General features: G+C 38.3%; 1 protein-coding gene across 3 annotated transcripts in view; it reads right to left on the bottom strand.

The window, feature by feature from the left end:
- TULP4 (TUB like protein 4) overlaps positions 1–14,435 on the bottom strand; it is a 252,081-nt gene that overhangs the window by 194,451 nt on the left and 43,195 nt on the right. The gene's annotated exons all lie outside the window — the stretch shown is intronic.

Here is a 14,435-nt window from a genome sequence, read left to right on the forward strand (position 1 = left end):
CAAAAGGCAGGAGTTCATTTCCTAATGACAAAGAGACTAGTCTGAACTTTAGTAGTTTTTGAAGGGTAAATGAATATAATGGTTATTTTTACTGGTAAGTTCACCAATAAAGATGATAGTTCAAGAGTACAGAACTGCAACCAGGAATGTAACTCGTGGTGGTAGAGTAAGTGCTTAGCACACACAAGACCCAGAGTAGAATCCCCAACACTATTTAAAAAATAATAAAAATAATTAATAATTTTTAAATATGGCATTATCACTTTTATATGTAAATCACCAAAAATATGCACAAGCACAAACATGTAAGTTAAATCAAATACAAGCAAAAGAGAACACACAGGAAGACTCAACACAGGGAAAAGAGATGAATGAAGTAGAGGTTCCATAACTAGAAACAAATTATCACTGCGCCATGCTACTGTAAATTCATCAAATGCAGAGCATCTTACACAGGAAATTTGTTACACGAATTAGAGAAACTAGTGGACAACCACTGATGGCTTGGAAATATTTATTATTTTGAAGGAATTACTACTGAATATAGCCAGGCATAATGCTTCAGGATTTTTTAAAAATTACATTATTTTATTGTAATAATAACACCTGTAGAAGATAGTTACAAACGGACAAAATGAGGCTCAAAGAAACAGGATAAGAATCCACGGTCAAGGGACTGGGGCTACAGCTCAGTGGTAGAGCGTGCTTAGAACACATCAGGCACTGGGTTCGATTCTCAGCACCACATATAAATAAATAAAACAAAGGTATCGTGTCCATGTACAACTAAACACATACACACACACAGACACAATGTTTTTTTAAAAAGGAACCTGCAGTCATACCCCTGTCATTGTCACACTGCTGTGTCTCAGCACTTACAGACGTATAATCTCTTTAGATGTTCATTTAACACAATGTTCTCTATATGAAATAACGAAGAGAATCCTAAACACAGACATGAAATGGGATCCACCAGAAGGCGAGCATGTGCTGCCCTGCAGGATCACTTCCACAGGTGCCCTTAGGATGACACTGACAAAAATGAGGGGTCCTGGAAAATTCTGCTGACTCACCATCACCATGGGTCCCAGGAAGATGCAGAAATAACATGAGAAAATTACAGAATTTCAATCTGGTAGCTGGTCTTCCAAGAAAACACTAACCTCTAACCAAAGAGTAGACACTGAGAACCAAGAAAAAGGAAAATGACCCAAATCTTCCCTTATGCCACACTTCAATTAAGGGCTATGATCATAGCTGGATGTAATGAACATGAATCTGGGACTCAGACAATAATTTATATCATCCAGGTTCTCAGAGGGGATTCATATTCACTGTTTGAAAATTTAGCTTTTAGAAGAACTATTTCTTTTATAAGTTCTATTTCCTTAAAGTTTATATACCATGATCTTAAAGATCTTAAATAAAATAGTATTTGTGCACCTAAATTTGGAGATACGCAGCTTGGCCCAGGACTAAATAAGAAAGAAACATCAATGGGAGTTAGTGTGGAAAAGTTAAGAATAAGCATAAACCCAAAGCAAATACTTAGTAAATAATTAATGCACTCTTATTTAAATCAATCTATTAAAAACTCTTTATAAGAAGAATTCAAAGTACTTTATTAAAAGTACATACAAAACAAAAGAAACACTATAACTCTTAAAAAGAAAAAAGTCAGGGCTGGGGTTGTATGTAGCTCAGTAGTAGAGCAATTGCCTCCCATGTGTGAGGCACTGGGTTCAAGCCTCAGAACAAGAAAATAAATGTATAAACAAAGATATCGTGTCCAGCTACAACTAAATGATATTAAAAAAAAAAAAAGGCAGCAAAAATATCAACACTAAGTCAGCAAGGCCCTTAAGCAACTTAGTCTGTCTCAAAATTAAATATAAGAAGGGCTGGGATGTGGCTAAGTGATTAAGCACCACTGGGTTCAATACCTAGTATAAAAACAAAAATCAACACTAAGCATAAAAAACTCGGCCTTAAGTGTACTTGCTATCGGGAAAAGAATCAAGATGGCTTACATAAATTTTACTACCAGATGGCTTACATAAATTTTAAGGAGAGTGCTTAATTATCCAGGAAAGACAAATGTTTTTCTAATACTGATTTTTTTAAAAAATTTCACCAAGGAATCACAACAAAAGGGCCATGAAGTGGTATAAAGGATAATGACTAAACCATCTAACACAAGTACAGAAACAGGAATCACACTGCTTTCGAAAGCAAACATGAATAAAAACTTAACATTAATGGGTAACTTGATGAAAGCAGGTTTTTGAGGGATAAGGTAATGTGCTCCAAAATGTGCTATGGACAGAACAGACAAGAGAACACAACCTCAAAAGCAGGACTGATCAGACTAGCTAACAAGCAAGATAAAGGCCCTAAGGCTCAACAAGCATTTTCCTGCCTCCCTGTTTACCTGTGAAGTGTTACCACATGTCCCTGTCATCCCTTCAGGCTGATGGAAGATGAAAACCAAAACAGGAAGAATGACCTCACTACTCAGGCCAGTTTTGTATGCTGAAATTAAGGCACTAACTTCAACCTGGGAGCCCAGAGTCTGAATTACATCTCCAGTACCATAAAATTCATGGATAACAAATGAGATGTTTCTTTCTCCTGTCTTCATGACACTCTTCCCAGAATAAACCCAGGGTGGGCAGCACAACCTGGGGAATGACAATCCATTCCCCTAGTCATTTGCCCAAAGAATTGGGAGCATAAAGTCTACAAAGTGACTTTTTCTTCAGATTTAACATAAAACAGCTGTTATTCATATCCTTTTAAAAAAATTTTTTTTTAGTTGTGGATGGACACAATACCTTTAATTTATTTATTTATGGGGATTGGACCCAGTGCCTCACACATGCTAGGCAAGCATTCTATCACTGAGCCACAACCCCAGGCCCCCATATCCTTTAAATATTTAAAAAGATAATAAAGACCAATTAAACATATTAATTCATCCACCTGCCTACTCATTCACTATATAAACATCCAAGTGCCTAACATCCTAGGCACTGTGCTAAGCAGTATAGAAACTATGAATAAAACTCAGCCTTAGCCTACCTTACCCCTATCCATCACCCAACGCTCGAGGTTCACCTCCAGATCATCCAACAGCTGCCAGCAGACTAACCGCAGACCGCCAGTGGAGCACCAGCCGCCTACTGTCGCCTGGAAGTTCACTGTCACAGTACCTGCAGGTTTGATTACACGTGGCTGCCGCCATTTTGAGACAACAGCCAGACTGACTGAGCCCCATCTCCAGGATCCCTCAGCCCGACCCATCACTCCCTGCCCCTGGGGCCCTCACATCAACTGACTACTCCCTGCTGCCAGTACCCCCAGACCAAATGACTGAGCCCTATCACCGGGAACCCAGACTGACTGACTGCACCTGGCCTCCAGGATCCCACAACTACACCAAACACACTGGACCCCCAGGACCCCTGCCGGAACAACTGCATCCCGTCTCCAGGACCTCTAGCTGACGACGTCCACACCCTGAGCTGCAGCTCCTCATTTGCCAACACATTTCGAAGCCAAAGCGGCCATCCTGGATAATCCTGGAAGTCACAGCTCTGATCTTCGGGTGGGGCAAATCCCATCATGAGACGCCTGCTGGAGGCTTGAAGCTCATTGTCAGGTACCTCTCATGCATCAGGCTACTGAACACTGGGAGGTTTCATTAGTATATGACTGTTATACAGTAGATTTTCTTTTTTCTCCTTTTTAAAAAAAAATTTGTTTTATTTCTTTACTTTCTTGCTTTCTTTTCCTTTTGTTTACCTGTTCCCTCAGGTCTCTTTCTCCCTTTTTTGCATGCTAACATCCGATTTCTTTTCATTACACTCTCACCCTTTCTATTTTCTAGAACTTCTGTATATTCTTTTCTTATCCCATTAACAGTCATATTCTACATACCTCTGCATCCTCTTTGTCCTCCATTAGAAACTGCAGACCTTATTGCAAACCTGTTTGTTTTACCGAAGATAACATTTGAACTCAATTTGGGCACTGCTAATATTGATCTCCCCTTAAAGAAAGGGTTTTGGAAACCTATAGGGCCACGATATGCCTATAGGGGGAAATCTGCAATACCCCAGATCTGCAGCGCTAGAGGGGAAGATACATGAACAACATGAAAAAACGAGGGAAGAAAATGATCCAAATAAATCTAGATTCTATAGTAATAGAATCCAATGACAGTATGGTAGAAGAAATGTTAGAAAAGGACTTCAGATTATACATGATTAAGTTGATTCGTGAAGCAAAGGATGAGCTAAGAGAGCAAATGCAGGCAATGAATGATAACACCAATAAGCTGACAGAGCAACTACAGGAAGCAAAAGATCATTTCAACAAAGAGGTAGAGATTCTCAAAAAAAACCAAACGGAAATTCTTGAAATGAAGGAGACGATAAACCAAATAAAAAACTCAATGGAAAGCATCACCAAAAGACTAGACCACTTGGAAGACAGAACCTCAGACAATGAAGACAAAATATTTAATCTTGAAAATAAAGTCGCCCAAACAGAGAAGATGGTAAGAAATCATGAACAGAATCTCCAAGAACTATGGGACATCATGAAAAGACCAAATTTAAGAATTATTGGGATTGAGGAAGGCACAGAGATACAAACCAAAGGAATGAACAACCTGTTCAATGAAATAGTATCAGAAAATATCCCAAACCTGAAGAAAGAAATGGAAACTCAAATACAAGAGGCTTACAGAACACCAAATGCACAGAATCGCAACAGATCCACACCAAGGCACATTATAATGAAAATGCCTAACATTAAAAATAAAGATAGGATTTTGAAGGCCGCAAGAGAAAAGCATCAGATTACATATAGGGGAAGACCAATACCGATAGCAGCCGACTTCTCAACCCAGACTCTAAAAGCTATAAGGGCCTGGAACAACATATTTCAAGCTCTGAAAGAAAATGGTTGCCAACCAAGAATCCTGTACCCAGCAAAACTAACCTTCAGATTTGAAGATGAAATAAAATCCTTCCATGATAAACAAAAGTTAAAAGAATTTACAAATAGAAAGCCAGCACTACAGAATGTTCTCAACAAAATATTCCATGAGGAGGAAATGAAAAACAACAATGGAGGTCAGCAAAGGGAGGAACTACCTTAGAGAAAAACCACTCAAAGGAGAAACCAGGCTGACTTAAAAACCAAAAATAAGCCAAATGACTGGGAATACAAATCATTTCTCAATAATAACCCTGAACGTAAATGGCCTAAACTCATCAATCAAAAGACACAGACTGGCAGAATGGATTAGAAAGAAAGACCCAACAATATGCTGCCTGCAAGAGACTCATCTCATAGAAAAAGACATCCACAGACTAAAGGTGAAAGGATGGGGAAAAAACCTACCACACACATGGACTCAGTAAAAAAGCGGGGGTTTCCATCCTTACATCAGATAAAGTGGACTTCAAGCCAATGTTATTTCATACTGCTTAAGGGAACCATAAATCAGGAAGACATAACGATAGTAAATATTTATGCCCCAAACAATGGTGCATCCCCGTACATCAAACAAACCCTTCTCAATTTCAATAGACCACAACACAATAATTCTGGGCAACTTTAAGGCACCACTGTCACCACTAGATAGATCTTCCAAACAAAATCCAACCAAAGAAAACCATAGAACTCAATAACACAATCAATAACCTAGACTTAATAGACATATAGAGCGGATACACTTTCTTCTCAGCAGTACATGGAACCTTCTCGAAAATAGACCATGTGTTATGCCACAAAGCAGCCCTTAGGAAATGCAAAAAAATAGAGATACTGCCTTGTGTTCTATCAGATCACAATGGACTGAGAGTAGAAATCAATAACAAAATAAAAAAAGGAAATTACTCCAAGAATTGGAGACTAAATAATATGCTATTGAATGAAACATGGATAACAAAAAACATCAGGGAGGAGATTAAAAAATTCTTAGAGGTCAATGAGAATGATGATAAAACATATCAAAATCTCTGGGACACTATGAAAGCAGTACTAAGAGGAAAATTCATTGCTTGGAGCGTATTCCAGAAAAGAATGAAGAGTCAACAATTAAATGACCTAACATTACAGCTCAAAGCCCTAGAAAAAGAAGAACAGAATAACAGCAAAAGTAGTAGAAGACAGGAAATAATTAAAATCAGAGCTGAAATCAATGAAATTGAAACAAAAGAAACTATTCAAAAAATTGACAAAACAAAAAGTTGATTCGTTGAGAAAGTAAAAAAAATAGATAAACCCTCAGCCACACTAACAAAGAGGAGAGAGAAAACTCAAATTACTAAAATTCATGATGAAAAAGGAAATATCACAACAGAAACCACTGAAATACACAACATAATGAGAAGCTACTTTGAAAATCTGTATTCCAACAAAATAGAATCTACCGAAGACATTGACAAATTTCTAGAGACATATGCTCCACCCAAACTGAACCAGGAGGACATACACAATTTCAACAGATCAATATCAAGCAATGAAATAGAAGAAGCCATTAAAAATCTACCATCCAAGAAAAGCCCAGGACCAGGCAGATTCTCAACCGAGTTCTACAAGACCTTCAAAGAAGAACTCATTCCAATACTTCTCAAAGTATTCCAGGAAATAGAAAAGGAGGGTACCCTACCGAACTCATTCTATGAAGCTAATATCACCCTCATACCCAAACCAGGAAAAGACACATCAAGGAAAGAAAATTTTAGATCAATACCCTTGATGAATATAGATGCAAAGATCCTTAACAAAATATTGGCAAACCATATCCAAAAACTTATTAAGAAAATTGTGCACCATGATCAAGTGGGGTTCATCCCTGGAATGCAAGAATGGTTTAACATGCGTAAATCAATAAACGTAATCCATCATGTCAATAGACTTAAGGATAAGAATCATATGGTTATTTCATCTGACGCAGAATAAGCATTTGACAATATACAACACCTCTTCATGCTGAAAACACTAGAAAAAATAGGGATAGTAGGAACATACCTGAACACTGTAAAGGCTATTTATGCTAAGCCCATGGCAAACATCGTTCTTAATGGAGAAAAACTGAAACCATTTCCTTTAAAAACGGGAACAAGACAGGGATGTACTCTTTCACCACTTCTATTCAACATTGTCCTCAAAACTCTAGCCAGAGCAATTAGGCAGACTAAAGAAATTAAAGGGATACGAATAGGAAAAGAGGAACTTAAGCTGTCACTATTTGCGGATGACATGATTCTATATTTAGAGGATCCAAAAACCTCCTCCACAAAACTTCTAGACCTCATCAATGAATTCAGCAAAATAGCAGGCTATAAAATCAACACACATAAATCTACAGCATTTTTATAGGCAAGTGACGAAACAGCTGAAAGGGAAATGAGGAAAACAACCCCATTTGCAATAGCCTCAAAAAAAAAAAAAAATATATACTTGGGCATCAATCTAACCAAAGAGGTAAAAGATCTCTACAATGAAAACTACAAAACATTGAAGAAAGAAACTGAGGAAGGCCTTAGAAGATGGAAAGATCTCCCATGTTCTTGGATAGGCAGAATTAATATTGTCAAAATGGCCATACTACCAAAAGTGCTATACAGATTCAATGCAATTCCAATTAAAATCCCAATGACGTACCTAGCAGAAATAGAGCAAGCAATCATGAAATTCATCTGGAAGAATAAGAAACCCAGAATAGCTAAAGCAATCCTTAGCAGGAAGAATTAAACAGGGGGTATCGCAATACCAGAACTTCAACTATACTACAAAGCAACAGTAACAAAAATGGCATGGTACTGGCACCAAAATAGACAGGTAGATCAATGGTACAGAATAGAGGACATGGACACAAATCCAAATAAATACAATTTTCTCATACTAGACAAAGGTGCCAAAAATATGCAATGGAGAAAAGATAGCCTCTTCAACAAATGGTGCTGGGAAAACTGGAAATCCATATGCAACAGAATGAAACTAAACCCCTCTCTCTCACCCTGCACAAAAATCAACTCAAAATGTATCAAGGACCTTGAAATCAGACCATAGACCCTGCATCTTATAGAAGAAAAAGTAGGTCCACATCTTCACCTTGTTGGCTTAGGATCAGACTTCCTTAACAGGACTCCCATAGTACAAGAAATAAAAGCAAGAATCAATAAATGGGATAGATTCAAACTAAATAGCTTTCTCTCAGCAAAGGAAACTATCAGCAATGCGAAGAGAGAGCCTACAGAGTGGGAGAATATCTTTGCCACTCATACTTCAGATAGAGCACTAATTTCCAGAATATATAAAGAACTCAAAAAACTCTATACCAAGAATACAAATAACCCAATCAACAAATGGGCTAAGGAAATGAACAGACACTTCACAGAAGATGTACAAGCAATCAACAGATATGAAAAAACATATGAAAAAATGTTCAACATCTTTAGTAATAAGAGAAATGCAAATGAAAACTACACTAAGATTCCATCTCACCCCAATTAGAATGGTGATTATCAAGAACACAAGCAACAACAGGTGTTGGAGAGGATGTGGGGAGAAAGGTACACTCATACATTGCTGGTGGGACTGCAAATTAGTGCAGCCACTCTGGAGAGCAGTGTGAAGATTCCTTAGAAAACTTGGAATGGACCTACTATTTGACCCAGCTATTCCACTCCTCGGCCTATACCCAAAGGACTTAAAATCAGCATACTACAGAGATACAGCCACATCAATGGTCATAGCTGCTCAATTCACAATAGCCAGACTATGGAACCAACCTAGATGCCCTTCAATTGATGAATGGATAAAGAAACTGTGGTATATATATACAATGGAATATTACTCAGCTATAAAGAATCATAAAATTATGGCATTTGCAGGCAAATGGATGAAATTGGAGAATATCATGTTAAGTGAGATAAGCCAATCTCAAAAATCCAAAAGAGGAATGATCTCACTGATAAGCAGATGATGACACTTAATGGGGGGTGGGAGTGGGCAAGAATGGAGGAAGGAGGGACTGTATAGAGGGAAAAGAGAGGTGGCGGGGTGGAAGGAAGGAAAAAAATAACGGAATGAATCAAACATCATTACTCTTGTAAATATATGAATACGCAAATGGTATGCTGTTACTCCATGTACAAACTGAAACAACATGTATGCCATTTGTTTACAATTAAAAAAAAAAAAAAAACTCAGCCTTGACTTTCTAGTTCAATGATAAATGCCCACGTTTCTCTCTTGCTAGTTAAACAGCATGTATAACAGAAGGTAAGAGTATATCCTTTGCCATAGAATGTAAGACCGTCTCCTGCAAACCTGCGTTGGGTTAGGGTCTCAAATACAAAGCCCTCTCTACAATTAATCAACCAACTGTGGTAAGACGAGCCAGGTTTTCAGCTTTGTCCCCACAGCCAACAGTTTTATAAGTACAGAAGCACTACAGCAGGTTTTGTTTAGGGTGGAAGTCAAATTGTTCAGGGAATCCTTCTAATCAGTGTTTTCCTTTTGTGAAGCAGTTTTTAATTTTTCAAAAATATTTTTAGTTGTAAACGGACAAATACCTTTATTTATTTATTTATTTCTTGTGGTGCTGAGAATCAAACCCAGTGCCTCACCCATGCTAGGCAAGCGCTCTGACACTGAGCTACAGCCCAGGCCGCAGTTTTTAATTCCAATGAAGAATTCTAAAGGAAACCAATCTTCATAATTAAACTAAAATCTATATTCAGAATACCACTTCTTAACAGAAAATGGATGCCTGGTGAAGAGAAACAAAATTCATCTTACTTATTTTTTTAAACTTTTACCAGTATTCTTTTTTTAAAGTTGTCAATGGACATTTACTTATTTATATGTGGTAATGAGAATCAAATCCAGTACCTCACACATGCTAGGAAAGCGCTCTACCACTGAGCCACAAACCCAGCCCAAGAAGTTCACTTTAAATAATCAGCAAGGAAATACTAAATGAGCAGTTGAAAACAATGAATTTCAAAAACAATAAAAAAGATAAAATGACATTAAGAGCACAGTATCATATACTTACTATGGTTCAATTATTCATTTGATAATGTGTAAGACTTCCTTTCTTTACACGTATTCAATATTACTTTGGTCTTGCTACCACAGTAAGATCATGTTACACTAAGGTTCTAATTAAAATTCACACCAAGACCCAACTCTCAACAATAAACACATTGATAAATAAAACAGAATATATGAGAAACACCCAATTTATTTGCTTACCAAACTGTCAATTTTGACTCCCCAGTGTTATGGTTTAGATGTGAAGTGTCCCCCAAAGGCTCACATGTGAGACAATGCAGGAAGGTTCAGAGGAGAAATGACTGGGGTGTAAGAGTCGGAATCCAATCAGTCAATTAATCCCAGGCGGGATTAACTAAGTGGTAGGTGTGGCTGGAGGAAGTAGGAATTGGGGCGTGGCTAAGGGGTATATATTGTCTGGAGAGTAAATCGGATTCCCAATCACCATGATGTGAACTGCTGCCCTCGCCACCTTCTCCAGTGGTGATGTTTAGCTTCACATGGAGCCACAAGGAATGGAGCCGGCTCTCTATGGACTAAGACTTCAGAAACCATGAGCCCTCAAATCTCTTCCTGCTTTACAGTTGTGCTGGGTGTGTCATTCAGTCACAGCAGGGAAAAAGCTGACTAAAACACCCAGTTACTAAGAAAGTCACTTTCACACAGACCATGACACATCCTCATAGCCAGCTATGTGGTTAATGCTGTTCATAAAGAAGCATCACCTCCTTTCACGTCTTTTTGAAATAACACCACTCTGGTTTAGGGAATGACTTTGCAGACAGGCAGAGAGGTTTGCAGGCTAGATTCCAAATAAGTGTCAAGTGTCCACAGCTGTCGGCTGCTCTGAGGACTTCTTATGAGAGAATGAATGGGTCTGCCTCTGTCTCAGGAACAGGCATGAGGCCCTGTGTATCAGTGGGAGGAGGAGAGATAGGCCTTGACACTTTCCCACTAAGGGGGAAATAAGACTATTGTCAAAATAGTGGACTGGGAAGAGAAGATTCACTTTTTTTTTTTAATTATCTAAATTGAATCAATTTTTGTATGACTTAGCCACGTGTTAAAGACTTTCCTCATGAATGCATACTGATATAAACTTAACCTAGAAAGTATATTCTAAACATATTAGTACCAAACTTGATATAATCTTCCCATGATATTAATACCAGAACACAGAGGTGAAAGGAAAAGAACATACCTGCTTTCATACTTGAGCCACAATCATGGATAAGTACTAATACAGTTTCCATGTACATTTAAGTGTGTTTTAATGTTTAACTAGACGGTAGAAAGCAGATATTGACTGAAATTCTGAATAAGTATTTCACATTATCTAATTATTAATTTAGAACATTATCAAAAAACTATGGCCAGTAAGTATTCCAGGTCCCCAGGAAGGCTATGTAAAGTGATGCTAACTTCACCCAGTCAATCTCTCTATACACAGAAGCAGTGATATATCTCAATCTCCTCACTCTCATCAGTATTACTATAGTGCCCTACATAAGAGGCTCTCCAGAAGAATACTTGCTGAAATCTATTTTTAAAATAAAATTTAAAAAATAATAAAATTGGTAAAATTATCAAGAAGAAAAATAAATCTAACAAGATGCACTGGCACAAACTGTAATCACAGGTACTTGGGAGGCTGAGGCAGGAAGATCACAAGTTCAAGGCCAGCCTGGACAACTTAGGGAGACACTGTCTCAAAACTTTTTTTAAAATAGGGCTGGGGATATATAGCTCAGTGATAGCTCAGTGGTAATGTGGGTTCAATTCCCAGTATGGGGGGGGGGGGGCGCGGAATCTCACAGTTTATCAGAGGAACTAATTTTCTAAATCCATGATATAAAAATGTTCTCAAATTAAATTAGACAAATTATCAAACTTAACATTCACCTTTTTCTAGGAAAGAGCTAAGCATATGTATTTAAAATTAAGCATTTCAGTCTTTCTGTCATCTTTCCATGCCACCATGATGGTGCAAACACACACACCCTGGCCAACACTTTCCCAAAACATCAACAATGCTGAGAAGAGAGGTGACACCAGCTTCTTGGTGGGCCACACTCCAAAGCCACTGAGCAGATTCTCACTGTGACAATAAAGCATGGTTACACTGGCAAATTTTAAATCACAGACGATCACAGAGTTAGGAAAACTGCTGTGAACCTCACAGGCAGGCTAAACAGGTCTGAAGTGATAAGCCACAGATAGTATGTACAACTCAAAAAAATAGCAGAACAATCTGTAATTACCTGTTAATTTCATTTCACTGTACTGACCTCAGCTGCATCACGGACAAAGAAGCAGCAAGACAAAAACTACAGGAGAGAAAATCTTGGGAGTCTTTATTTCTAGAGATGTGATATATACATACAAGTAAAAGCCTCAGGGCACAAAAATAAATAAAACTAAACATCTTAATCAATTTGATAAACATAAGCACAAAGACAATCTTTTAAAAGCTCTAATGATAAAAACATCTTTTGAGAAATACTGGATCATTTTATATTTAAAGCATATGAATGAAAACTGTATTTTCTTCTGTTTCTCTTCTAAATCCTCAAAAATGTACTACACTAATGATACAGTACTAGATTTGTTCTTTCTTCTATTATTACCCCAGCACGCTCTACTACACTGTAGTGACAGGAGCCGTGGAGACAAGTTCTAAGGAGCTGTGGAAACAATGACCCTACTTTTCCCCAATACTTCATCTAAAACAAAGAGACAGTATGACAAGCATCAGATTTAAGATCCCTTGAAGCTCTGTCACTGAATTTGTAATGATGTGCTCAGTATAAGAGAAAAGAAGCCTGCATTCACCTGTGTCCTCCAAAGAGGCCCAGCACCCACTGAGCCTGGCTCTGCTACAGCAGGCCACAGCATCTAAGCAGGGGAGGGAATTCCAGGAACCAGGGAATGGGGACTGATGTGCTGGTCTCTGAGTGAGGAAAACAGTTGCCTTGAGTCAAGCTCGGGATGGTGCAGAAAGACCACGAAAAATTACTCTTGCCACGAAAAGAAAAGAAATTTCTGTTACAAACACACACCTGAGTCTGTTACAGGATGGAATACTTTTCAAGGTATCTCCATAGTTCAAGAATCATCCCAAAATGTTCTAATATTAAGATCTGATATTTAGGGTGCAGAGCAACAAAAAAAAGCAAAAAGTTATACTCCAGGCCACCAAAAAGAGTAATCAAGCCTCATGTCACACTAGAGAGAAGACACCTACTCAGACAACAAATACTGAGTTCTCTCTCCCAAGGGCTGGAAAAGTAATAGGCAGGCACTGTTACTTGCTAGTGTGGCCAAGACTAACCCCTGACTGTGGGTGCCCTAATATAAACTTTCCCAATTAATCTACAGATAATGCTGCTCAAGTCTTCACGTACATGCAGGAGGATCACTTGAGCCCAGGAGTTCAGGGCCAGCCTGCGCAACTCAGAAAAACCCCATCTCAGAGAAAGAAAAAGAAACACACTGGTAGGCCTCCCAAGGAAGAAGTGTGCTTTGTACCAGTGCTTCCCAACTGCTCCAGTCACAGAAAGTGCTGGAGGAAGGGATTTGTGGCAGAGAGATACCAACTGGGGACCATCTAGAGTGATTTATTGTTACCTCTATAAATTATGAGCTCAAGACCAGAGAAAATTGAAGTAGCCATTAACCGGGGTCACATTTACCCTTCCATTGTCAACTAAGAACATGTTGGTTTCCCTAGTTTACTGCAATCATCACTTCACTAAGAGATAACGTGCTCCAATGTGGAAAGTACGTGTGAAGTACACACTTCTACATCTCACAGCAGGGGCCCACCCTCACTCAGTATTCTCACAGAATGACACTTCTTTGGAATTCACAGGGTCTTAAATAACCTGATGATTTACTTTCAAATAAGAACTTATTAAGACTTAACAGTTATTGCCTGTTAACTAATATGAGCTCCACCCTTGTTTTTTTGTTTTTTTTTTTTTTAATCAGAGACTGAACCCAGGGGTACTTTGTCACTGAACTACATTCCTTGCCCTTTTATTTTTTATTTTGAGACAGAGGCTTAGGGCCTCACTAAGTTGCTGAGGCTGGCCTTGAACTTGTGATCCTCCTGATTCGGCCTCCCAAATTGCAGGGATTAAAGACATGTACCACTGCATTCAACTAATATTAGCCCAAATTTATCTTTTTGCTTACTACGGGAATTTTCACGAGACATTTTACTGCACCCCACCATGAAAGGTTTGGTTACTGAATAAAGTAAAAGAATTTGTCATTAGCATTGCTGTAGATCTAGGTGGTTTCAGAAGAATCGCTGGGGACACAGAGGTGCAGTTGGTTAGGGCAGG

The sequence above is a fragment of the Sciurus vulgaris genome (genome assembly GCF_902686455.1).
Source record: "Sciurus vulgaris genome assembly, chromosome: 7".
In the NCBI taxonomy this organism is placed as follows: Eukaryota; Metazoa; Chordata; class Mammalia; order Rodentia; family Sciuridae; genus Sciurus; species Sciurus vulgaris.